Genomic DNA, 26,466 nt, shown 5'->3' on the forward strand with positions numbered 1-26,466 from the left:
GGTGTGCCGACGTCTGACTCAATACACTAAATAGAATCAAAACACAAAGGGGGATATATACAAGGAAGTGGGGGAGTGAGGCTTCAGCTGTCCAGGCTTAACGCCTCACTCCACCATTTCTGAAATGCAAGGCTGCACCATATTTTCAAGGATATGGTGCAGCCTTGCGTTTCCCCGTGATGTTGCTACACTTAGTAGTGTAGCGCCAACGCAGGCACCCTTGCACCATAGTGCAAGGATGTCTGCATGCAGGCGAGGATTGTTCATGTGTAGGAAGGTGTTCCTTCCTGCACATAAAAAATCCTGAAATGCCATTTTGTCACTTTCATGTGTGCTGCATAATGCAGCACATATGAAAGTCAAAAAATTGCATTTTTTTTTTAAAGATTGTTTACGTACAGGATGGGGGACCTTCCTGTACATAAATAATCCATGGCATTTTGCTTATGCACACAGCAGCACACATGGAAAAAGCAAAAACGAGGAGAAATAAAGCATTTCTCCTCATTTTGCCAACTTACTTAATTATGGCGCTGCCTCCTCTGTATGCTGCCCTTGTACATAGGGGGCAGCATCAAAATCAATGGGCGTTGCGATGGAAAGCCCACCGCAACACCCACTGCCCAACCCTTTCACGCTAACCATAGCCTGAAAGGGGGCCTTATTTAAAAGACAGCGTTAAGCTAAGTTAAGTGACTTAACGCTGGGGGGCCGTGGCTTGCTGGGCAGCGAAAAGGCCGCCTCTTGAGCGAGCTCCGCCGACTGAGGCACTTATCCTGAATTAATCCTGTGTTCTGAGCGACTGTGAGGGCACAACTTTTAGACATCGGGCAGCAGAGCCTCTGGTGTACCGGGTGCTCAAAGTCCAAAGCCCGGACTGCGACCTGTGGCGATTCCTGGCGATTCCTGGCCGGCTGCAGCGAGGACAGAGTGAAGCAGCTGCAGAGGCCGGGGGCGGATCGGATGTCCCCGGGCGCGCCTACCACCTGAGCCCGGTGCTGTGTGGGCCTTTCGTGGACTGGTCGGAGCCCCTGTAGGGTGTGCAGCATGCGCTGCACGGCGGATGCCTGATAGTGCGGGCATGATTTTCAACTCCTGAGAGCGCGGCACCTGCTGCTGGGCAAACCAGGTGACTTTGACTCTGCCGCATCGCGCAACAGCCACGGACCCGGAAGGCGCCGTTTCGATGCCTGCGGTGCCGCGATAGCATCGATAACACCCGCGGCTTACACTCTTGACACCGGCGGGCGCCATACACCCACCCCGTACCTGCTGCGCTCTGTTCCCCTGCTGGGGGGGCCCCTGGCTGTGGTGACGCCTTTTCTGCCTGTACCCCCTGAGAGTGAGAGACACCGATATCGGTCAGAGAGTGGAACCTGCCCTCCCCCTGGACTAAGCCTGCCGCCCGAGCCGGTACTAGGCTGGTCCATCACAGAACAATATTTGGAATAGCTGCTGCGGTGGGGCGAGCTCACAAAACGAGGACATAGACCTAGTACGACGCTGCCATCTCAGGTGAGGAGGTGTTGTGCCGGGGGCCCTACTCTAACTGCTGAAATAATGCCGTCCGTAATGGCAGAAGCCCGAGACTAGCTCCGCTGCGACTGCTGATGACTGCATAAGGGTACGTCGCTGCTGATTGGGCATAGATGCATTGAGATCCTCGGCACGGCCCGGAGGGTCTACACTGGAGACTTCGCCTAGATGTACTGAGCCTTTGAGCCCTAAGCACCGGGGACGTGGCAGCTGGCATGGGGAACAACGGTGTTATTGGTGGTGTTGCCCCATGAGACGCGGTCCCTTGCGGAGCGTGGGCCTGGTTGGGGGTGCGTGTGGGGGTCCCACTTGCGCTGTCCGGTACTGCCATTCACTCAAGATTCCCTGCCCCGGTTGGAGGTGAAGACCTCATGTGGACTGTACTACACGTTGCCTTACAGCACGCACGCAGAGGCCTGACTCAGGGTCACTATGGGCAAAAACGACAATCGCCAACCAAAAAATAACCTTTGACAATAAGTGCCCTGCAAAACAGGCTAGCCCGGATCAGGATGCATTAAGTGCCCGCGGGTGGCGATAATTCTGGTGCTGGACAGGAGGAGGACATTAGATCGCTGATGTTGGAAATGCGTACAAGTCTTAGAAACATTGACGCCAAATTGGACACTCTGACATCTCAACTTGAATCTGTAAAATCCCAGGTCTCCCCTCATGAAACGCGTCTGGACTGCTTGGAAAATCGCCACACCGAAGATCGAAAGTTCCAACAGGAAACAAAAGAGAAAATCTCGCACATTGACAAGCTCCTGGCAGTCATACCGGCAAAGACGGACGATTTGGAGGCGCGCTCCAGGAGGAGCAATGTCCGAATTACAGGGATTCTGGAGACAACAGCCATAACCAAGATGGAGGTATATGTTTCGGACCTTCTACATGAGCTCTTCGACCCCCCACCTGTCCCCCGTGTTTACAGTGGAACAGGCTCACAGAGCACTTGGCCCAAAACCACTGGTGGGGGGCACACCCAGACCTATACTGGCCAAACTCCTAAACTACCAGGACAGAGATTTGGTACTGAGGCTGGCAAGAGAGAAAGGGCGAATCACACACAAAGGTAACACCATCTCCTTTTACCCTGACTTTACTCCGACGGTGAAGGCTGCCCGCCGGGAGTTTCTCCCAGCAAAGCGCCTACTGCTCCAGGCTGAGATTCCATATTTGCTGTTATATCCTGCGAAACTTAAGGTCTCCCACAATGGTACTGCACATTTTTTTACTGACGCTAAGTTTGCTCTTAAATTTGCCAAACACATCTGCGGCCCTAAGGCAAAAGCAACAGGCGCTGGGAGAGGCGGAAGCAAGGAACATTTGAGCGATAATGATCAATACATGGCCATTGGTGTCGCCTGGGCTGTCCAATAAGCTGTACACTCTTTACATGTGGACATTGGTTCTTGCCTTACTGTTACTATTGCAGTGCCTCAAAAAGGGCTTCCTTACTCTGCTTCTATCTTAACATGATCTCCTTACTGCTATTCCTATTTAATACACTAGTCTTTTGTTAACTTTGCTATGTTGCGGCCTTGCAGAACCGCTCTCTTATTTCCTCAGTCACCCTGTGTGAACAGGGGTGTATGCTTGTGCTACCGCGCCTCGAGGGGTGATTCCCAATGTTTTGTTTTGTTTTTCTACTTGTTTCCACGCTTTGCGTGACTATGGGGGGGATTTGACACAACCTGATTGGGGGGTTGGAGTGAGTGGGGGGTGGTTGGGGGTAGTTGGATGTTTGGTAGGATGTCGGTCATTAATAGATAAGTTCCCTAACGATATGAAGTATGTGATTGATAGATGTGGCCGTGGGGGTAGACACATGGCATTAGCAGGATATCCGTGGGAGTGACTAAAGATGCGCTTAGAATTCTAACATGGAATATCCGAGGATTAAATGATGGCAGAAAGGCAAAGCTTATGCATGCGTATTTACAGAGGCATGTAATAGATATTTGTTTCTTACAAGAAACGCATCTCAACTCGCAACCTTCAGTGAAATTAAGACATAGTAGATGGGGGGCTACTTATTCTGCTATCTACTCAAACTATGCCCATGGGGTGGCTCTGCTGGTGCGGCGTGGGTTGGACCGGAGGGAATGCAAAGCATATATTGATCCAGAAGGAAGATTCATTGTGCTGCATGGTCTATTGTGTGGTAGGCCAGTGGTGATGACAGACATATATGGTCCTAATACGGACACGCCAGAATTTTTCATGGAGGTTTGGGCCAGAATTAATGCGATGGATTGCTCTACCATTATTTGGGGGGGGATTTTAATGCAGTTTTGAATGATACCCTAGATCGCAAAGGTGCATCTAGGCCTCTACACCCCCATGCATGTCAGGCTCTTCATGATATTATGATAGAGGGCAATCTGCTTGACATTTGGAGAATACGTCACCCGGGTGCTCGTGAGGGGACATGTATTTCCAGCCAACACGCAGCTTGGTCCAGGTTGGATTTCTGGCTGGTCTCCCCCGATGTTGCTAGCTGGACGACGGAGGTTTGTGGCCTAGCCCGTTCTCTATCTGATCACGCTCCATGCCTCCTAGAGTTGGTACTCCCAGATACACCTACATGTGCTTTTAGCTGGCGGCTCCCCCCACACGCCCTGTTGGACGAGGCTTTTAAGGAGGAGATCAGAAAGGACATTATAGACTACTTCACTTTAAACTCAGGGTCTGTGTCCACCAAGTCAATACTATGGGATGCATTCAAAGTGGTTATTAGGGGGCAGTGTATAGCGAGACAGACGGGAGTCCTGAAGGCCATCAGGGGCATCATAAGCACCATAGAAGGGAAGATAAAAGAGCTAGAAAACATGTTTTGTGTTGACCCAAACCCCGAGACAGCAGCAGAATTGAAAGGGAAATTACTAGAATTTGCAGAGGAGGCCCAACGAGAACTTAAATTCCAAGGCAAGCACGCCGTGGCCAGAAGATATGGGGAGGGGGAGAGGCCAAGTCGTACCCTGGCGAGTCTCATTAGAAATACCAAAAGCACTGCATTTATACACACAATTAATGATCAGAACGGCCAGGCTATCATGGGGCAACTTGAGATTTTGCGTGAGTTTTAGGCCTTCTATTCTAATCTATATACTACCGCACATTCCACTGTACCAGAGCACTTCCAGGACTTCTTAGACTCAATTGTGTTGGTCTGGTTTAATGACACGCATCGTAAATATATGGATCTCCCAGTAACGATAGCTGACATTGCGAAAGTGATTAATGGTTTACCATTAAACAAGGCGCTTGGCCCAGATGGCCTTACAACTGCATTTTATAAAGCGTATGCGGAAGAACTGGCACCGAGATTACATGCCGTATATGCAGAATCGCTAGAATCTGGAGTTCTCCCGGCCTCCATGAGAGAGGCATTGATCATGACCTTATTAAAGCCAGACAAAGACGAACTGTCATTGGACTCTTATAGGCCTCTTTCCTTAATAAATGTGGATGTAAAAATATTTGCTAAACTTATAGCAGACCGCCTTCAACCTCTTCTCCCGATGGTGGCCTTTCCGGCCAATCGGGGTTCATACCTGCCCGCTCTACATCCAATAATCTCAGAACCATCTTCTCGGTGCTACATTACCTCCACCCTACTGTGCATGCTGTGGCCATTTTCCTGGACGCCACAAAGGCATTTGACTCCCTAGAATGGCCTTACTTGTTCCGTATATTGGAGCGTATGGGATTCAGCCCGCTGTTTATTGCCCAAGTGCGGCTGCTTTATACTAAACCGACGGCACGAGTTAGGGTGAATGGCATGATCTCGGACCCGTTCGAGATCTCCCGAGGCACGAGGCAGGGCTGTCCATTGTCTCCACTGCTATTTGCCATTGCTATGGAGCCTCTTGCAGCCAGAATCAGACATCATCATACTGCTCGAGGAATCGGCTTCAGCACACATAGTTTATTAATTTCCCTATATGCCGATGACGTAACCCTGTATGTCCTGGACCCCTCAAACAATCTGGACCCTTTGCTGCGATAATTTGTGAAATTCGGCAGATTGTCCGGTGTGTCAATCAACTGGGCCAAATCGGTAATCTTTCCCTTGACAGACAGCACACCCGAGGTGCGGTCGGAGTTCCCTCTTCGCTGGGCAGCAGACGAAGTCAAGTATCTGGCTCAGCCGTAACCTTCAAGATATTTGGTCTTTGAATTTTGGGCAAACCGTTAAACTGCCCCTCAATTGCGGGAAGGGTGGCTCTGTCCAAAATGGTGGTCTTGCCTAAATTCCTTTATTTATTTGCGAATATCATGATCCCGCTCACGAAAAATGTTTTCAGTTGCCTACGCTCTCATTTGTTATCCCTGGTGTGGGCGGGAGGCCAAGTCAGGATTTCCTGAGCTCTGCTGACCTTGCCGTCGAGACAGGGGGGTCTGGGTGCTCCGGACATGCATCTATATGCACTATGTGCGCAAGCCCAGTTCTTGCATTTCTGGGCCTATCCCACGCCATACCAGCCACATGTGGTGGTGGAGCTGGACTCGGTGGCGCCAATGCCTTTGGCGGTAGCCTTATATCACAGAGCCCCTCGACCCACTGGTGATATTGATACGGCTAACACCCTGCGCTGGGCATGGCGAGAATTACAGCGACGGGCTTGCCTCCCGATACTTTATGCACCTGCAATCCCTTTAAAACACAACCCAATGCTGCCTTGCCTTGAGGAGAGAGGAGGTGAAATGTCATTAGGTGGCACCCGGTTACGCACCTTCGCCGATATATATCCTGATGGGTGGTCAGACCCCAGCCAGTGGCGGAGGAAGAGTTAGTGGTCCCCTTTCGAGAGATATTTGCTTATCATAAATTGAAGGCGACATATCACTCTTTTTGGGAGGGTTTTCCAGACGAGCCCCCAACACTGCACGCCCTTCAGAACATATTAGCGCGAGCCTCCCCAAAGACATTGGTGACTCGGCTCTACACTGCTATGCAAGACCAAGCCCCGATTATAGTGCCACTCTCCATGCAACTTTGGAACACGGAATTAGATACACCATTGACCGAAGAGCAATGGTCTTTTTGCTGTAAACAGCTATTTTTGCATAGATACTATCGCACACCATTAGCCTTCACCGCATGCACCTAAGGGATGATGCTAGATGCTGGAGATGCAGATTTGACAATGCTATTTTTTTACATATGGCGTGGGGCTGCCTCTGCTTACTGGTTACTTGCAAGAAATCTTTGCTGCTGTAAATCAAATAGTTGGGAGGACTGATGACCCGTCCCCACACTTAGGTCTCCTTGGACTGGTGAAAGACACTGTGCCTCAAAGGCGTAAGCTCCATGCCCTTCTACTGCGTCTGTACACTCCGAGGTCCAGACGGAAGGTCAAGAGAGTCTGCCTGGTTAAATTTCAATCGACAGGAATGTATCCACACGTCTTCTAGATTGTATGTTCTATATTTCGCCGTATATGATAGATAATCAACACATGCATGTTGGCCTGCTGTTCGACGTGCCTTGTCATGCTATCTTCCTCACATGACTTACTCCTATGTATAACATAAGCTACAGGATGTCACTCGTTTGATTTCATTTCCATGTTCCCTCCACTGCCTACAGGTGCCCTAGAATGGGAACAATTCACTTTTTACGTCTATATAATAGTATGAAGTGTTGACCGATATCTGTTTGATTGTACCTTTTTTTTGTTGTTCTTGTTTAATTTCATTGTATTTCAGCGATTTAGTTAATTTATTGTCTGTAACATTGTCCCATGACATATTGATATTGTGTCATCCTTTGAAGAGATTTTATGGTGTTGTGTGTACCGTTTTTTCTTTAAAATTTCAATAAAAAAATAAAAATAACAAATAAAAAGTGACTTAACGCTGCCTTGTAAATAAGGCTAAGCCCCTATCGCCAACACAATGTTGATAAAAGTGATGTTGTGGTGGCGATAGGGGCTTGTACATATGCCCCAAAATGTTTTCTGGAAAAAGATCTGTCGCCACAATCAATTTGGGCGTTTATCCAAAATTCACATATGGACAGCACAAGTCTATTGCAGAATTCTGCCTTTTGGAAAGAATCCCAGGATAGAGGGACAGTATATACAAACAGGCTCTGGCCAGGTGTGATACAGAGTCACTGTAGCTGGTCTGTGGAGTACTCAGCTGGTTCACACAGCAGGAAGCAAGGTGTGAAGCGTTGACCTTCAGAATTCTTAAGAAATGATAATTTGGTGGATTATAGTGCACGATATTGTAACTGTTTTTTCGCATGTAAGAAACGAACACAAGATTTAATAAGATAAAATAAGACAACAATTTAGAGGGCTATAACTAACTTGGCAAAGAAGTGATTGAGGTGTGAAGACGCCCGTTTACCTGTTTAATTGATGTTTATTCGATTTTGCTGCATTAAAAGTATTAAAATGACAGTGCCATCTTACGGTCATACATAAGAGAATATTAACATAAGACAATGGATCACTGGATCACTTGCTTAGTTAAAAACAGGGCTAATAAAATTAAACGATTCAGCGGCGATTAGTGCATAGTTATGGATTTACCACATTCACCACATAATCCATCATCTCCCGCATAATCTGCTGATTTTAACAAAGAAATGCGTTTCTAGCTCAAACAGATCAAAGTTACATAAGCATTTGACGACTCGTGACGGCTTTGCTCAAAGGTTGACTGGTCATCTTTCATTTGTTTAATGCTGTATTTGGGTGTTATATTGCTACTAATTAAAGTTAACTATTTTCTCAGACACTGTCATCAGGTGTAAAAATGACAAACTAATGAAGTAATACTATCACAAAATGTGCTGCATTATGCCACATAATTTGGCTTTAATTGCCGCATAATTCCAGGGGCCCTGGTTATTAGAAAGTTCATAGCTGCAATCTCATGAGCCATAAAATAAGTCTGCCCTAGCCTCTTGGAAAAAAGTATTTTGCATTCGGAGACTTTTCCTTTTCCTTAGTTTCACACTTTTAAGACGAGCTTCAAAGTCATATTAGGGAATATGTTGTTGACTACAAAGCCAGAACTGGTTAAAGACTTCATACCTGAGATAGCACCAGCAAGCAGTTATCAAAAAAGAAATATCCCAGAACCGAAGAAAAACATGTGTTTGTTCGCGCACAATTTACCTAAGACAGAAGATCTTACTAAACAATTTTAAAAAGTTAAGATCGTTTGGAGCCAAGTAAGTGAATTTGCAACCACTCAGCAGATCTTTGCATAAATGTAATGTAATGTAAAATCATACTTGTAAAGCGCGACTACCACTCCAGGGAGCATCTTGGCGCTAAGTACCCCAGCCAGATGGAAATAGGCCGGCTGACTAACGGAGTTCGGAGGGTCCTACACACTTCAAACTAAAGCTCTACATGCAGTAACAGTAAGGGCGAAAATCCAGGTTTTCAATTCTTTCCTGAACTGGATTTCTGTGGGAAGTTGCTGAAGCTGGAGTGGCAGCCTATTCCATGCCTTGGAACCCACACTCACATTTTTATCATTAATTGTTTAGAAGTTTAATAAACCAGTGATCAGACAACTAACTGCCTAAATAAGAAAACGAATTGAAGTACATTTAGAGCCTCTAAATTCGATAATTCGTTTCAGAGGATGCCTCTACAATGCCAATGTGTTTTCTCATTTCTCACATCACCTCAGGACTACCCCTTGATCAGGTATCATGTAGCACAAGCATTGCTATCTTGATGGTTATTTAACAATACGCTTTATCTACATGCAGTACTGTTAGTCAGTCAAGAAATCTTTATTTCGGTAATGTACCATAAAAGTAGACTAAAAAACATATAAAAAAACAGTACATATAGATGGCAATATTCATCAATTATAGCAAAAATAATTTCCAGAGCATTTTTCAGATAGACACATTTGGACTAAATTCATACATGTAAAAACCCCTTAAATTGGAAAGAATAAATAAGTTTCTAAAAAGCACTAAAAATTTATAAAAAGCAATGTATGTCCATTGGCTGCCATTCCAGGCTTAAACTCAGGTGATTAAAATTCTGCGCCTATGCCACATAGATGCCAGAAATTGCGAGACGGCAAATACAATAGGTCCAGTTGTGTCTGACTTCAGCACTCAGTGCCTGCATGCAATGCCGAAAGCCCACATTTTTACACAGGGGAACGAGCCAGTACTTCCTAGATTTGTTGTACGCACGACCAAAAAAGAAGACATGAAGCTCAGTTTCAATATCACAATTGCATGCAGGACAAGTTTTCGGGGCAAGAGATGACCACTTGCTGGTAAAGGCTCGAAGGGGTAAAACTCCATGCCTCAATTGTACATACAATTTTTTTTGCTGATAAAGGATATATGTCATCTAAAATCGCTCAAAGAAATAAAAATCTTTAACCAGAAGAAAGGAAGCAGTTACAGAACCGATTTGGGGATTACATAGTGCCACATCGAGTTTATCAGCACGGAATACTTTCGTAAGCAAAGGATGTGAGATCATTTTTCAACCCCTCTCTGGGTCAGCCCATAGAGCAGGAACTCCTAACCTTGTAAATTCATTCTTTATAAAAGTGAGCCAAGGAATTTTCCATGCACTCGGAAAGGTCAGTATTTCTTTGAGTTCCTGTCTGTAATTTGTCAGCTCTGGTGTTACCCAGAGCCTGCGCCAGAAGCTGAGAGGTTTTAGAGCTAACTCTTCATCAATTGATCTAATCCCCAGGTTAAGCCTTAAAGGAAGGAGCTAGCAGCAGCTGGATGGAAGTGCTAGCAGCTGTCTTAGAAATGTATTTTCGGTCCTAGTAATTTCGGTCCTGTTACAATGTCCCCATAGTTCGCCCCATACATGATGGCACCCCATGCTTGTGATTTATAAACCTCCAGCAGGGGACCAACAGGTTTAATAGTGGACTTATTGGATAGTTTGAGAATTCCACCCGAAAGTTGGGCCAGTTTTAATTGTGACTTAGTTTGCTGGGGGCCCCACGTCAGGTTCTCATTGATGGTGACCCCCAGATAATCAAAGGTGCTTACCCTTTCAAATCTAGTTGTCCCTAGACTTGGGTTTGGTCGGGTTGTTCTGGGGGGGGGGTTGAAGATCATGAATTTAGTTTTGAGGGAATTGATCTCCAGTCCCCGAGCGGTAGAGAATTCTTCAAAACCATCCAATGTTCGCTGTATACCCATTGGAGATTTAAAGAGCAAGATGGTGTCGTCGGCGAACATAATGGCAGGGACCCTGTTGCCAGCTAACTTGGGAGAATCATTGTTCTGTACTCCATTAGGATGTGCGATTACCCCATTGACAAAACAGGGTCGGTGCGAGCACACAACCCTGCCTTGCCCCCCCCTGCCAACAGAAAATCGAGATGACAATGCGCCTTTTTTGCCACATCTAACTTGAGCAAAGTTAGCCTCATGTAGCCTCATCAGGACAGACAGGAGATGGATAGAAATGCCTAGCTCGAGAAGAACACTCCAGAGTTTCCCCCGGGGAACAAGATCAAAGGAAGAGCGAAGGTCCACGAATACCATATAGAGGCTGCCACCCTCTATTCTCACTGTTTTCCAGTACAAGAGTAGTAAATGGAAAATTTGGTCCATGGTGGAGATGCTCTTCCTAAACCCTGCCTGATAGGGGCGAAGAATTGTAAACTCCTCTATACAGTCCTGTAACCGGTCCTAAATGAGTGTCGCAAAGATCTTCTGGGGCACATCAATGAGGTTTATGGGTCTATAGTTGGATGGGAGCAGAGGAGAGCCTTTTTTTAAAATGGAGACAATCTCTGCGCCCAGCCAAGTAAAGAGAACCACCATGCCTCTCAGGACCGCATTAAAAAGGATATGGAAATACGGACCGCAGATTTTCGGCTCATGCTTAAAAAGGTCGCCCGGGAGTTTGTCCAGGCCTCATGCTTGGCTTGTGGCGAGTTTGGTAATTGCGTTGCAAACTTCTGCCACCGTAAACTCAATCACCTCTGACTGCGTGATAGATGCAGAATGAATTGATATATTTTAAGAGTCGCCAGAGAGGCCCTCGGTAGAGTACAAGGCCCAGTAATGGCCTTCCCAGACTTCCGCCACTATATTAGATTCAATGGCTGCTTTCGGTTCACTGCAGCCAGTATTAATTATGGACCAAAATTTCCGAGAATCTTTGGTAGCTAGCGCAAGGGATAAACTAGACCACTTGTCATAATCCCACTCTTCCTTCGCACACTTAGTTAACCATTAGTAGTGTGCCCTCCTGTCTTTAATTTCAGTTCAATTATTATCTTTAATGGCCTGCAATAGTTCTGTTTTGACCTTCCTACACGCTGAGTTATCCCACGAGCAGTAGGGAGCTCTATTTCCCTTCTTAGAACCCCGAGGGTTGAGTACCTCTGCCAGATTGGATACTAAGCCCACATGAAGAGCCTCCAGCTTAATTAGATAGTCGGAGGGCGGTGGATGATTAACTAGCGCTGCAACCTCTATAAAAGAAGGAATTGTCAAGCTACATAATTTTTCTATTTGTTCCGGGTGTTTCATTAGTTTATGCCATCTTACTCTGCGCCTGTCATTAGACAGAGTAAGATCGCCGTCGGTACCCCGGAATCTGAGGCACCGCTACTACTGATATTAGGCAAGCCCAGATCTAAAATGAGGGCGTTGTGATCGCTGTCCACTCTTGTGACAACATTAAAATCTATTACCTTTGGCCATATCCTTGTTTCAGCCAAAATGAAATTAAGATGGGACATTTGTCCAGGTTTGTTAAAAGTACATTTGGCTGGGGTGTCAGAGGGAGTGCAGCCATTGCATGCTCGTAGGGAATGGGTTAAATTTAATGCCATAATCTGTATGGCTAACGGAGACCATGCCCTAGAAGATGGAGCCTGAATCAAAGGGATGGACCAATGTTCATCCTCTGCGGATAAGACATCTTCATTAATACCCTCAAGAGGCTCGAAGTGGCAATTCAAATCGCTCCCTACCATAACGTAGCTGTCACTCAGGATTGTTGGAATAAAGAGGGACAGGTCCTCAATAGTGCTGGACTCTGTGGCTACACTGACAGGGCGTGAATAGACATAAATGAGTGCTAGCTTAAAAGCATTAGGCCAAGTGAGGACTACACATTGAATATCTTTGGAGTGGGTATTTAGTGACTTGACAGTAAGTTCAAGTTCGGAAATTTGTATAGCGCACTACTCACCCAGAGGGTCTCAAGGGGCTGGGGGGGGGGGGGGGGGGAGGAACTTTACTTATCGAATATCCAAGTTTTAAGTTGCTTTCTGAAGGAGAGGTGGTTCTGTACAAGGCAGAGGTGGGTGGGGAGAGAATTCCAGGTTTTGGCCGCTAAGTAGGAGAAGGTTCTTCCCCCCCCATGGTGGATCTATGGATGCGCGGAATTGCGGCGAGGGCTTGATTGGATGATCGTAGTTGGCGGGTGTCAACCCAAATGGGATCCAACCCAGATAGTAAGTCCCCCTGACAGTCGGCCTCTCCCTCCCCATGCTGCCGGGACATAAAATGATGCAAAACCTGCCCGATATTGCTCTGTTCGAGCCCAGGTTTCTTGGAAGAGGCACACATCACTTTCATCCACAAAAGAACCCCATTCTGGACAGGTAAATTTATTAGGCAGACCTGCCAGATTCCAGGATAAGATTTTAAGTGACTCTGTCCTTGAGACCATAACCATACTCTCGGGTGACTCCACATTTCCCTCCTCAGTTAAACCCACTTTACATAACAAGGGATGCAATTAATTAATTAATTGTGGGTTTCTAACGCGCTAGAATCGACTCCCGAAGGAGTATCTCTGCGCAGTAGACCGCTGGGGAACACGTCCTGGCTTTCCCTGTCAGATGGTCCCTACTGGGTATCTCCAAGGTGAAACCAGCCATCCCCGGCGTATGTGGGGGGCCGTTGTGAAGATTAGGCAAGCTAATGTCCAGAGTTGCCGAGTGTGATCCCTGGTTCGAGTAGGCACCGAGGTGAGATTATCGAGTCCGCTGACCCTGGTTCACGACCCTGCCGCGTCGGGAATTGAACCCTGGTCCCGGGCCGTCCTCTGCTCTCGGGTCTGCCGCCTCTAACCAGTGAGCCACACCACTCCACTGGGTTGCCTTCCACAACTGAGTCAGCTACAGGCTCCTTAATTCTATCAGTGGGGAGTGAGCTGCTACTTAGGGTGGCTGGAATCAGTATAACCACCATAGATCTTTCAACACTACTGGCCCCTATGGTGCTAGAAATGTTTCTTCTGCCATCATCCAACTCTCCCCGCTCTGTCTCGGGGACTGTTCCATTTGTGGCCCCAGGAGTAGGCCGCAGATAAGAAGGATTCAGTCAATACACCATATCCAGACAGCTATATCTATTTTGTATGCGGACGACCACAGGAACTAAAGGTTCTATGAGCCTAAAGTGCAACAAGGAATGCGACTGGATAACTGATGCGGGTCTGGACTGACTCCACTCACAAATGTGAGACACCGTTCGTGTGTCTCTAAAATTTATCAGGACACAGTCTCCCATTGTATCCTTTACTCTGTGACCCACCCATGACACCCTGCGGACAAACAAAATTTCACTGGTTACATGTGGCGGGAGTGGTCTTCTATTTTTGTTAAGCCAATCCGTAACTTTGTTCTTTAGTGACATGTGTGATTCCTCGATGTCGTTCTCCAACGCAGGTACCCCCGCTAGAACCACTACATATGGGCTGGATTCGGGGGGTAAATCAATTCTTATGGGCAATCTTTTGCTGTTGGGCTGATAATGTGAGGATGCACTGTGGTCATATCTAGATGTAGATTAATTTTTTATTTTAGGGTTGCTGTTTCAAACTGCAGTTAGCAACATTCGCTACTGGCCCTATTTTAACCAATTCTAAACGCCCAGACCCCGGTACAATTTGATCGTCTGCCACAGACCTCACTACACCCATGATGTTTGGATCAGGTGGAGTTAAAGATGTGTTTTTGTTACTAGCATTGCTTAGTCTGGCTAGAACCCCAGAATTCTGATCGGAAACATTGGTAAGAGATAGTAAATTTGCTTCATTAGCAGCCAATCTGTTAGTAAGAGGTAATAGACAATCAGCAATTATAGCCCCCACTTTATCCCAAAAAGCATTGTTCAGAGTGGGCACAGAGAGCTCTGGTGTGTTGGGAACAGTCGGGCCACTAGGGGTGTCTCTTGCTCAGTCTCCTCGTAATGTCCCAAAGTTTTCCGTCCATCCTCACTCATCCTTGTTAGCTTTGATTTACTGGGACAATTTTTCTTCAAATGGCCCCCCTCCCGCTTCTTTTTTTATTAGCTCCTTACGTATCCTTTAGGGGTTCTGTTGGACAGGCCCCAGGAAGGGCTCGCTCCCTCCCCGCATGACAAGGCCCGGACACCGGCTCGCCAGGTGCTACCCGAAGAACAACCCCGACGACCCACAGAAGCAACCCGCAACCCGTCCCCTACGGGACGCCTGCTCCCGGATATCTCTGTATCACTGGCCCGGGCCACCATCAGCACCATTGCCCAGCCCAGCCGCCATCTTGGACACTGCACCACGAGGCCGCGTGGCCTCAGCTCGACCCCAACCCTGGGCCTGGCCAGGCCCCGACATCCCGGCACCACCATCCACCCAGGAGGTGAACGGACCACTTGGCAGGTCAATGGGAGAAAGGAGTGTCGATGGCTCTCCCCCGCCAGGTGCCGATCGCCCCCAGCCTCCCCGGGCGCTGGCTCCACCCCCCTGCTGGGTGTCTGGACTCCCTCATTCGGACCTCCCGACCTCCAAGCGCGAGGGTCTGGACATCAAAGGGCGCCAGACCTATAACTGAGGCAGCTCCAGAGCAGGAAGGCAGTTGTATCCTGGAGTCGAGAGACACCGTGAAGAACTCATCCTTGACGGACTGCTGGCGCTGCCGCAGCCCTGCCTTGTGAACCATCGTCCTGCCAGCTGGCGCTGCCGCGGCCTTCTGCAACCTTCATCCTCGTGGGACCTGCTGGCGCTGCCGCGGCCCTTTGCAACCTTCATCTTCGTGGGGACCTGCTGGCGCTGCCGCGGCCTCTTGCAACCACCATCTTCGTCGGGACCTGCTGGCGCTGCTCGGCCCGTTGCTACCTACGACCTCCTCGGGACCTGCTGGCGCTGCCGCGGCCCGATCTTCCCGAACGCCGAGCTCGAGGATTGTGAGCTAACCATCATTCCATCTCAATACCAGATTGGTAACAAGACTGTCCCGCTACCCCCTTTCCCTTCCAGAGACTAGAATTGAGAGGATCCTCGTGTCCTGATCTCATTGTACCGTACTACCTTACTTCAAGAACTGCATATAAAGAGCGTTAACCTTATCTTTGTGTGGTGTCCATCTGTGGGGGGGAAGTTACTTGTCTGTACGATCGCTGGAGACGGCCCTCCCCGGAGGCCTCACCCCTTGTCCTCGGCCGACCCTCCCGGTCCCCGTCTAACAGGTTCCTTTCTTCTTGTGGAAGGGGCAGTCTTTGACCTGGTTATGGCACATGATAGCTGGTCTTGAGCCCTGTTCTCTGGCACAGAATCTACCGAGACAGTTGCAGTTATAGTGTCCACCATAGAGGGATGGTCATCGCTGGTAATTGGACCCTGGGCAGGAGAGTGGACCGACAAGAGCCCACCAACAGCCGGACACTTAGTTGGAAGCGGATCGAGTGATAGGCGTCTTTCCGTTATTGCTATCTCTTGTGCGAGCACATTCGAAGTTATCGTAATGAAATAATCCAATGTTCCCATCATACCGCCCCCCTTCGAGCCCATCTTTTCCTTGTTGACACCACTCGCCATCGCAGATATTTAAACAGTTTGCGCAGTTTAAACCCCCCCCAGTTGGCGAGACTTAAGCCAAAGCTTTGGATCTTACCGCACTATGATGAATACAAAATGTCCTGAACCAGGCGTTGGAGGGTATGCCCAGCCCAGACCAGCCTACTCTGGCCTCGAACTGGCTCAAACAGGCCCGCCCTTGGCCCGGGCTTTTCCCGGGTGCCGCCCGCGTGCGTCCCGCGCTGCGGGGGAGAGATAGCGCTAAATAGCGCGATAGTGGCGCCTCCCCCTCTCAAGCAGAGGCAGCTGGGCAACAGGTGCAGGGGCTTCTGGGGCTTGTAGTCCCCCTGAGCCCAGCAACGACCTGTTGGTGCTGGGATGAAAGAGCACTTGTTGTGAAGACCTCGGGACCCCTGCCCCACCGAGGCAAGTTGGGCTGCAATGAGGGCAGGCAAGCAAGCAAAGGAGGCAAAAAGCGCGTCCCGCGCTGCGGGGGGCGGGGGGGGATACAGCGCTAAATAGCGCAATGGTGGCACCTCCCCCTCTCAAGCAGCAGCAGCTGGGCAGCAGGTGCAGGGGCTTCTGGGGCTTGTAGTCCCCCTGAGCACAGCAACGACCCGGTGGCGCTGGGATGAAAGAGCGCTTGTTGTGAAGACCTCGGGACCCCTGTCCCACCACGGCAAGTTGGGCTGCAATGAGGGCAGGCAAGCAAGCAAAGGAGGCAAAAAGCGCGTCCCGCGCTGCGGGGGGCGGGGGGGGGGGGGGATACAGCGCTAAATAGCGCAATGGTGGCACCTCCCCCTCTCAAGCAGCAGCAGCTGGGCAGCAGGTGCAGGGGCTTCTGGGGCTTGTAGTCCCCCTGAGCACAGCAACGACCCGGTGGCGCTGGGATGAAAGAGCGCTTGTTGTGAAGACCTCGGGACCCCTGTCCCACCGAGGCAAGTTGGGCTGCAATGAGGGCAGGCAAGCAAAGGAGGTAACAAGCGAGACTGTTAGTAGAAAAAGGCTAATTAAGTTCTTAACAAAAATGATTTTCATGCATATTTATGTTTACGAAGGCCAACAGGCCGAAGCAGGAAGGTAGGGAACACTCTGAAAAGGCTCGAGCCTGTCCCCACCCACCCTCTACCCCCAGAATCGCAGTATCTGCAGTGCCCATGTATAGAAAGTCGGCGTTTCGATAGATCCAGCAGTTCTCGAAATATAAACAGGACAGGCTCAATAGTTTCTGTGAAGGAAAGCGTTCCCACTAATTTACAAGTAGATCAGCTGCTTAAGCAGCAAGTTAACGTGCAGAACAAGATGTTATTCAGACGGGTGTGTGTAGCAGATTTTGAGGCAAGGCTTCTTCCGTGATTAAGAAATGGCCTCATCAGATAATTTGGCGAGTCCAAGGACACCGTAGAATGCAGAAGAAGGCATAATTAAGGCCGCAGTGACGATTTGCGACTTCTAGCGATAACCCTTCACTCTCCACGGGAAGGAGTGAGGCAGTCTCTTCCCAGAACGTGTTTTCCAGTTAATGGTCTCAGAAGACCTTCGATCAGCCCTGCACTTTCATCGGATTCCTAAATCTGTGCTTCCACCGTCAAACGAACACACACTTTGGCTTAATTTTTATTTTCAACACTGACAGTAAATCGCCTAAAAATAGAAATTCAGGCACGCCAAAGCAAGATGCAGCAAACCGGGCTGACTGCACTGTCGGACGTGTTCCGCCTTTGGCAGAACGGATTACCTTCCAAAACATTAGCTCTGCTGCGAACAAATCGTGCGGCCTTTTCTGGAACTCCAGTAAAATACTGCAACAACATCTGAGATCAGAGCAAGGCTTGGCAGAGGAAATGTGGCATCGCATTACGAAGACAGTGCCACGTGAGCCATGAAAGGTCAGAGGCTAAGTAAGGCATCTGATTATATATACAATCGGTCACTTTTAGAATTCAGGAATATCAGGATTACCAGCAATGGTCAACATAGTGCGTAACACAAAACAAACAGCCATAGCCGACAGCCCTCTGCAACCAAGGAATTTATATTAATTATAAGTTTCCCCCAAACCTTATTATTTATCACTCAAATATCAGTTTTAAATACATACAGGAAATTCAAGAATTTTTCTCCAAACATCAGCTTATGAGTTCTGAAAATACCCACAATTTCATCTCGCATACATCCTTTTCAATCCTGGCACCCATCTATTAATTTGACCAAGCAAAAGCCTCTAATTTAGTGGGCTGGGCTGGGTAAGGTGAGCTATTTATAAGTAGCTAGAGATCCTGGGGACTACTTGGTACAGAATATATTTTTGCTGTGGTGTCTACACTTCCTGATCTCTTTCGATCTTGCAATTCAGGGGCAGATTTACGTTTCCTGGCGCATCCCTGCAAATCAACAGGGATGCGCCAGGAAAGATGCGTCACACAAGTTTACCCTTGCGCCACTACAGATGCGCTGCATTTACAATGCGGCGCATCATGGCGCAAGGATAAACAGATGCGTGTCGCATCTGCCTGCGTTAAGGTTGGCGGAGTGCTGGAGTTGTCTCGTGGGCGCGAAGCAACCCCAGCAATGTTCCAACCCTGCCTATGTCCAAAATGGTGCGTCAAGCCTTATGCCTGCTTCAAGCAGGCGCATGGTTTTGACGCAGGCGGGTCGGAAAAGTGACTGGGTGAAATCGTGTAGATTTCACTCAGCCACTTTTGCAAGATGTTCCTGCGCCGGAACGACCCCCTGCTTTGGAAGGCCCACATGAAACCAGAAGCAGGTTTCAGGTGGGGCAGGGTTTTATAACATGACGCATCTCCCTCGATGTGTCACGTTGTACATTCCCCGCAGAATGGCGCTGGCTTTACGCCGCTGTTGCATCACATAAGTGATGCAACTGCAGTGCAAAAATGGCATACAGGGCTTGTAAATCTGCCCGTTTGTATTTAAGGCATTGCTACAAGCTTCTCAGGGGGCTTTACCCCTAATACACAGAGAAAGGCCAGCTTCTAAGTGGAAACCTTCATGTAGAGATCGGCTCTGACCGGATTTTGGTTTTATATGTAGCAGGTTAAAGTAAAAGTAAGGAGCTAAAGAAAGGCACAGCTTGAGAATTACCTTAGGATTGGGTTCTGAATTATGAAACTAAAAACGTCTTCTCGAGAGGAGGCGTCATACCAAGGCCCCTTGACCCTTGACCTGCTTGTTTCTGAGAAGTGCCAGTACTCTCTAATTAAAATATCACATCACTCGTGACAAGTGCCAGTACTCTCATTAAAATACCACATCCCTCTTGAGAAGTGCTGGTACTCGCCCATTAAAATATCACATCACTCTTGAGAAGTGCAGGTACTCTCCCTCTCAAAATAAAAAAGTACCAGTACTCAGTTCTGGCCCATTTAAAGAACTGGTTACAGGCTTATGTTGGCCTTCTGATATCTGCCCTCAGGCTGCTCCTTGGATACCTTGGTCAGTCCAAGCCAGAACCTAAGCTCCATCCAAATATGAGGGAGAGTATGCAGTGGGAACCTGCAATCTGAGTCATATGAATGCTGGGCGTCCACCCTCTATTTGACACTGTTTGCGTCCCACTAAATCAAACGCCATGTAAGTGAAAGCCATGTTAACTCGAGGAAGCCACCATTTCACCACATGAATTAATCAAGCAATGCTCAGTTTGTCCATCAAACATCCATCATCCATGCATCCATCTATGTTATTTTCATACACAACAGACCATCAAACACAATTCAGGGAAGTGTTACAGCTGAGTCCAGTACTTCACAGTTATGGTGAACAGTAAACTATCCTGTATCTATGTCCACTAAACTAAGTCAGCTATCAAAAACAAAAAAAATCAATCATAACAGTCTTTAGAGCAGATATCATCCCACTTTTTCAAGTGTCAGAGTCCACGATCAGCAGAGTTGAGTTTACATTTGCATATCAGAACAGAAATTAAAATGATTACTGCTCGGGGCATCACATCATACTGTAGTAGTGCCGGCAAGAATTCCTTCTAGTCCTTTATATGGTCAACCAGTTTGCGGTCTTTCCTGTCTCACATCTTCTGCCACTGGCCATTGTCACAGATCTTTCATCCAGGCTTTCAGTGTTTCCAGCTTCGTATCTCATCCAACTAACAAATATTCGGAGTTCAAGAGCCGGACATGATGCTTCCAGTGCAAACCCATAACCAATCATTCAATTTGCATAAAAATCCAAGAAAATTAGAAAGGACAATAGGAGGGGAGGAAGAAACATTTGCCAACTCAAAAAATACTATGTAAGCAACATATCAATACATTAAATGCACCAGACTATAGAGAGACAAGCCTTAAAAAACACAAAAGGATAAAAACAAGATGAAAGTTTTCAATACAGTAAAAGTCGTAAGATGTACTAAACATCGACAAGGAACAAACAAGTTAAAGTCGCATCCAAGTAGTAACAAAGAAGCGACATGTATTAACAATGTACACTCAAAAAAGCAACCCTGAAGAGAAGTGACCGGGAGTTATAAGGTACTAGGTGGAGTACCGGGCATCTCAAGAAAAGTGAAGGACTGTCCTCACACACCACCAGGTGTCATGCTTCATCATAGTCACTCCTCGCTTTCTAGAAACTGCGTTTGGTAGAGAGCGGGCCTGGTGACAGGGAGGCACTTCGAAAGTCTAAGTGGGGGCCCGTGCAAGAAGTGATTTAAAAACCAATGTAAAAGCCCAAATACATTTATTTGCTGGGCATTTACTTGTTATTAAAAGTAAGTGTGGGGAATGGGGGAGTTAGTACCCCATCACCACCGTGGTCATTGTCGTCAACAGGGACCATCAATGCTTTAATAGAGTGATTGAATTGACAGAGACAACCGAGGAAGACACAGATCCAACTAGAATAATCCTAAGGATTTCAAGTCACACGTGCAAGCATAAAACAATAAGAGTGGGAACAAATAGTGACAAACATCAAGCAGCAACAAGGCAAGCTTGTAAGCAAGCAAACTGGATAGCATTAGAGAATTGGTAAGCAAACAAGTTCGGAGGAGAGCAAGCAAGTAGCTATAAGTAACACCAGAATATTTACCTCCACTATATGCAGGAATCAATAAAATGTCAAATACCAATGTAAAAAATGTCACCGCTCCACAAGACGTTTCGGAGTCCTCAACTGCAGTAAATGAGAAATCTTAAGCTAAAAAAGACTTTACAAGTACAGACAAATTGAACAATAAGAGAACAAAGTGTGACCATCTTTTGCACATGAAACAGCTCGACAATCCCACCGTGGCGAGTATCGTGGAAGAAGTTAAGTCACAGAAACCTTTTAGGGCTTCTACGTTATATAAACTATTTGTAATTGAAGAGAAATTAGACAAAATATGGAAGAGGACCAACAATAAAGCAACAAAAATCGACAGGCTTGAGTGCCTTCCAAGGACACTACAGGTTGTGGAATTTCAAGATCACCTTTGGTGAACAAAGGAAAATCTGGAAAATAGAAACAGAAGGGACAGAGTCAGACTTTATGGACTACAAGAGGGCAAAGAAAGAAATGCCATGATACCCATCCTGAAACAGTCCTATCTACGCGGCTTGAACTCGTAACAGATAAGACTCTAAACATTCAAAGAGCACACCATCTGGAGTCACAAATGAATGCCACAAATAACCCCACACCAACAGGTATCATTATGTACGTCCTATAATTTAAGGATGCCAACATGGTACAGGAAGCTGTCAGATAAAAGAATAAAATAACTTAGGGGCGGGGAGACAATTCAATATCACTAAATACCTGGGAACGACCACAGTAAAAGAGGAGAAAATAAATTGTTGAAATGAGACCCACAGAAACATCAAAACATAGTATCCGATTAATAATACCTGAGAAATACAAAGACACTAATCGAAACAGAAATCAAATTTTCAGTGAATGCAAAGCTTTCAGGAATTCTAGAACTTGTTCTCATCACAAAAAACATGGAGGCTAACCAGACAATGTCCAACCAGATGCTAACTGAAAACAGCAAAAGTCAGGAAGTGTGAGCATAACTCATTTCTACTTAAAAACCCTTATCAACGGTCAAACAATCTGTCAATGCCCTACATCAAGTAACCCTTCTCAAATAAGCTGGGCAGCGTGTTCTGCGCAAAGTTTGGCTTGCCACAAAATACTCACACCATATACCCCTTCCCTTCACCAATAACCCCTTTGACTACCACCGTTGTAAAACAGCACAAGGAAAGTAGCCCACCTGGATTCACTAGAGGTGGAGAAACAATGCAGTAGAAAAGGCAATCCAGACCAAGAGGAACAATTAGAAACTACAGCATTGAGAAATAAACCTAAAACTTGAATGCAAAAGAAATAAAACTGATGGGACCTGCATAATCCAGCAAGTTAGGCATTGAAAAATGAACATACGAAAATAACCTAGTTTATCGGGTATCCAACAGTAAGATTCATGAAATTTCTCATGGAAGGTTAAGGGGATAAACATTCCAATCAAACAACAAAACATTTGATAAAATGTACAAAAACGAATTCATTCATCCAGATGAGAAGGGGACCCAAATAAAACAATGAGAGTAAGAAATTGTTCAATCAAAGGCGGAGGAAAGAATTGTGTTGCCATACTTTTCCGTAAGAAACTGAAATCCACTCTCATCACTGTGAAATCAGATAGGCAAGGATGAGAGGTATAAACCTATGTCATCATTGAGAACGTCTCCTACAACTTAATTAACTATATACCATGACCTCTGAAATCAGATTCAGGAACTGGAGAGGGAAACCCCCCTATCCCACCCAAAACAAAAGAACTGAGTCTAGAAGTAGGCTGCAAGACCTGTCTTGACTTCATATCCTTCAGTAGCATGGCTGAAGACATAAAGCTCATAAATGTGTGGAACACTGCGCAACAATATACGCCAAAGTTCACCTTCTTTCTCACAAACTTTTCACTAGGGAATAGAGTAAACAGGACGTGTTCTGCTTATTTTTAAGTCTCACCTGCACAGCACACGTGCTGCCAGGCAAGACATATTGTTTACAATTCAATGGGCTTACAACTCCCCAACAGTATACTATTAGCTGTTTCCGTTGTCACTTCTATTTGCAATTTTTTGATTGCTTTGCTCCTGTAAGCTTCCCTTCCTTTCTTGTATTAGCTCCTCCTTGGAGCATTGACCAAGTACTTGTGGTCTTCCTCATCTTTTTATTTTATAAGCGTTTCAGTATTATTGATGAACAAGCAATGTGCTTTCCTACTTTTAACACAAGCATTATGGCTTCTTATGTTTGCTGCTTTCAGCCTACCTGCCTTATCTATTGGTGCTCGTTACACCCACAATTGTACTAATCTACACCACTCTACACAACTGCACTCTACGTCACTGTACTCAAAGCTACTACACTCTACACAATTCCCCTCTACGCCACTCCACTCTACCCCACTCCACTTCCCTGTACAACACTCTACTCTAGGCCACTCCACGCCGCTCTATTCTACACCACTCCACTCTTCTCCACTTCACTCAGCGCCACTCCACTCTATACCACTCCATGCCACTCTATTCTACGCCACTCCCTTTTTCTCTACTTCACTCTATGCCACTCACTCCACTAGACATCACTCCACTCTACGCCACTCCACAGTACAACATGGCTAAAAGACACTGGCAAAGCCAATAGCTCTCACACAGGCGAGACCTATTGGCTACACCAATGCTCGTTTTCATACAGCGCTGGAGTCACACCTGGACCGTAATGCTCTCTGGCACTGTTAAACGAGCCAGCTGTGACTCCAATTTCGTATAAAAAAAAAATGAGCATAACACATGCAGCCCAGTATCTGTCCCAAGTCATCAATGATCTCTTTCCCCAGGGCACTAAGCAAAGCTACAACTAATGCTAGTAGACAACGACAGGCCACCATAAAGAGAACAACCCGATTATGACACTGTGCATTTATAGCACAGGATCGATCAGCACTAAACAACTCCTCATTGTTTAACTTCAAATCCACAGTAGAAACAGATGCTGCTTTCAGAATGGTTTTTCATTAATTACAAAAAAAGCAAACAGGAAACTCTTTTACATTATTTTGAAAGTAGACTTTTAAGGAACAACCTCAACTTCCCCATGGGGCTGGTTTCCTTGGTGCATGCTGATGGGGCCTTCCCTTGACAGAGTTTCAGGCTACACACAGGTTTGCATTCAATGAAACCAAATGGAACTAATTTGCGTGGACAGTGAGCTCCTGAGTATGAGGCATCGATCCAGGTGTCCCTTGGACATCTTTGCACTATACAACATGTAAACTAATGGCATTTTTAACGTTTTAACAGTTTCAGAGCACTATCAAGAGGCTGCAAAAGAAGAACATTGCTTCCACGCAAAATGTAGAATATAAAGAGAATTAAAAAAAGAATTTGCACAACTACATTTCTTTGATTTATATAACCATTAATATACCGAATCTATAATTGGGGAAGAATTGTATTGATTTTGAGAGGCGGGAGATAAAAATCATTCTTTGAGATAAACCTGCCACCCATCGTGGGTAAACATGAAAAAAAGATGAACAGACCCCTGAAAATCCATACAGCACGGACAGCGATGGGGGACGCTGGCGGTGTAAGGTGAACAGAAGAGAAGATTATTTAGGTCACAAACATCAAGCCCTTGGTCTATCCGGTGGGACAACCTTTAACAGGGAACAGGACTGAGAACCTCAAACGTGCTTCACCTTCTTCCTTTAAGAACTGCCCTATAAATAACTTTTAGCTTCCCCGAGATAGGGTTTACCTTGTAAAATAGTAGAGAAACCCAAAGCTGGGATAGGATGAAATCTGACAGCCCCATCAACCAACTTTGTGGCTAGACTTTGCAGTAAAAGCTTACATGAAGCTAGGACTGTGGAGATAGAGGGTTCTGTTACACTGCGTCTCCTAACCTGTGTGTTTCAAAGGATGCCCCCAGTCCTCTGTCGGGCTTGACGGACATAACGCTTTTGGTGGTAGGTGGAAGAGCACTGTGGAGTCAGCATCAAAGCAGTCATGAGGGTCCCCCTTAGCCCACTGGCCCAGGTGCGCGGAGTCGATCAGCCTGCTTGAAATTCGTGCAGGATTCCTACCACTGCACCCACCGATAAGGCACGTGGCCTCCAGAATGGTCCTGTCCTGCTGGGTACTACCATTTCTCTGTGTCTTTTTAAAGTCGCTAAATGAATGGGCTGTTCAAGGTTCCATCACCACTTGTAGGAACCTCTTTCAAATGTTCTCTAAACATTTCCATGGATCAATATTTCCCAGTGCATGTCACCAGGCTCTAATGTGTTACTACAATAAGGGAAGAAAGCCGTTGAACAAGGTTTGTCTTTTAGACTGCCTTTATATACCCTTTACTGAGCTGAATGTCTCAATCACATCCCGTCCACAACTCAAGGTAACCTCAGAGGTTTTCAACACATGTAGTAACGACCAGTGGAAACTATGGTTCCACGAATTACCAGGTATAGGTCTTCATAAGGCAGAAAAGAAAGTGGGAATAACTACGCAATAGCCATAACAGCACGAGCATGTAACTGCCACAGAGTAAATCAGCGTGTAGGGATTTTGGAAAAGGACAAAAGATGACGTGTAATGGCAGTTTGGGTGAAGTGGAGCGCGGCCCCATGCCAAATTAGTAAGTCAGTCAGTCTCGTTGTGCAGCAGAAATGTAAGCGCGGATGTGTAGTCCACTTGGTTACATCTGCGTGTTATCTGTGCATAAAAGGCCTCTGTAGGGGGGTGCACTCCTAAGGAAGGCAATTACAATGAAAGATGCATTTTATTTGCAGCATCGCTTCCCGGATGTTGACGCTCTGCTCAATGCACAGCCATTTAAAGGCTGTACCCAGCATCCATCCTCGTAAACCTAAAGAGCAGATTCTTACCGACTTCAGCAGAATATTCATGCAGATGCCATCTGTCTGCCGAGGCAAAGTCATTTGTAACAGAAGCTGGGGTTTCTTTGGATTCTGAAGCAGCTTTGAAGCCGAAGATGCACACGCTGACCTTGGGAGCATTAAAACAAGGACAAACAAGCTTCAGACCTGGCTGGATCCGCAGGAAAGGGGTGGGCGCCGGATTACACACGTCTGATGTCCGAAGGGGTGGGGAAAAGA

At 46.7% G+C, this 26,466-nt stretch overlaps 1 protein-coding gene across 1 annotated transcript in view; it reads right to left on the reverse strand.

The window, feature by feature from the left end:
* The window catches only part of YPEL2 (yippee like 2), a 216,303-nt gene that overhangs the window by 81,297 nt on the left and 108,540 nt on the right, over nucleotides 1–26,466 (reverse strand). The window lies entirely within an intron of this gene.

This window comes from Lissotriton vulgaris, chromosome 2_1 (genome assembly GCF_964263255.1).
Source record: "Lissotriton vulgaris chromosome 2_1, aLisVul1.2, whole genome shotgun sequence".
Classification (NCBI taxonomy): Eukaryota; Metazoa; Chordata; class Amphibia; order Caudata; family Salamandridae; genus Lissotriton; species Lissotriton vulgaris.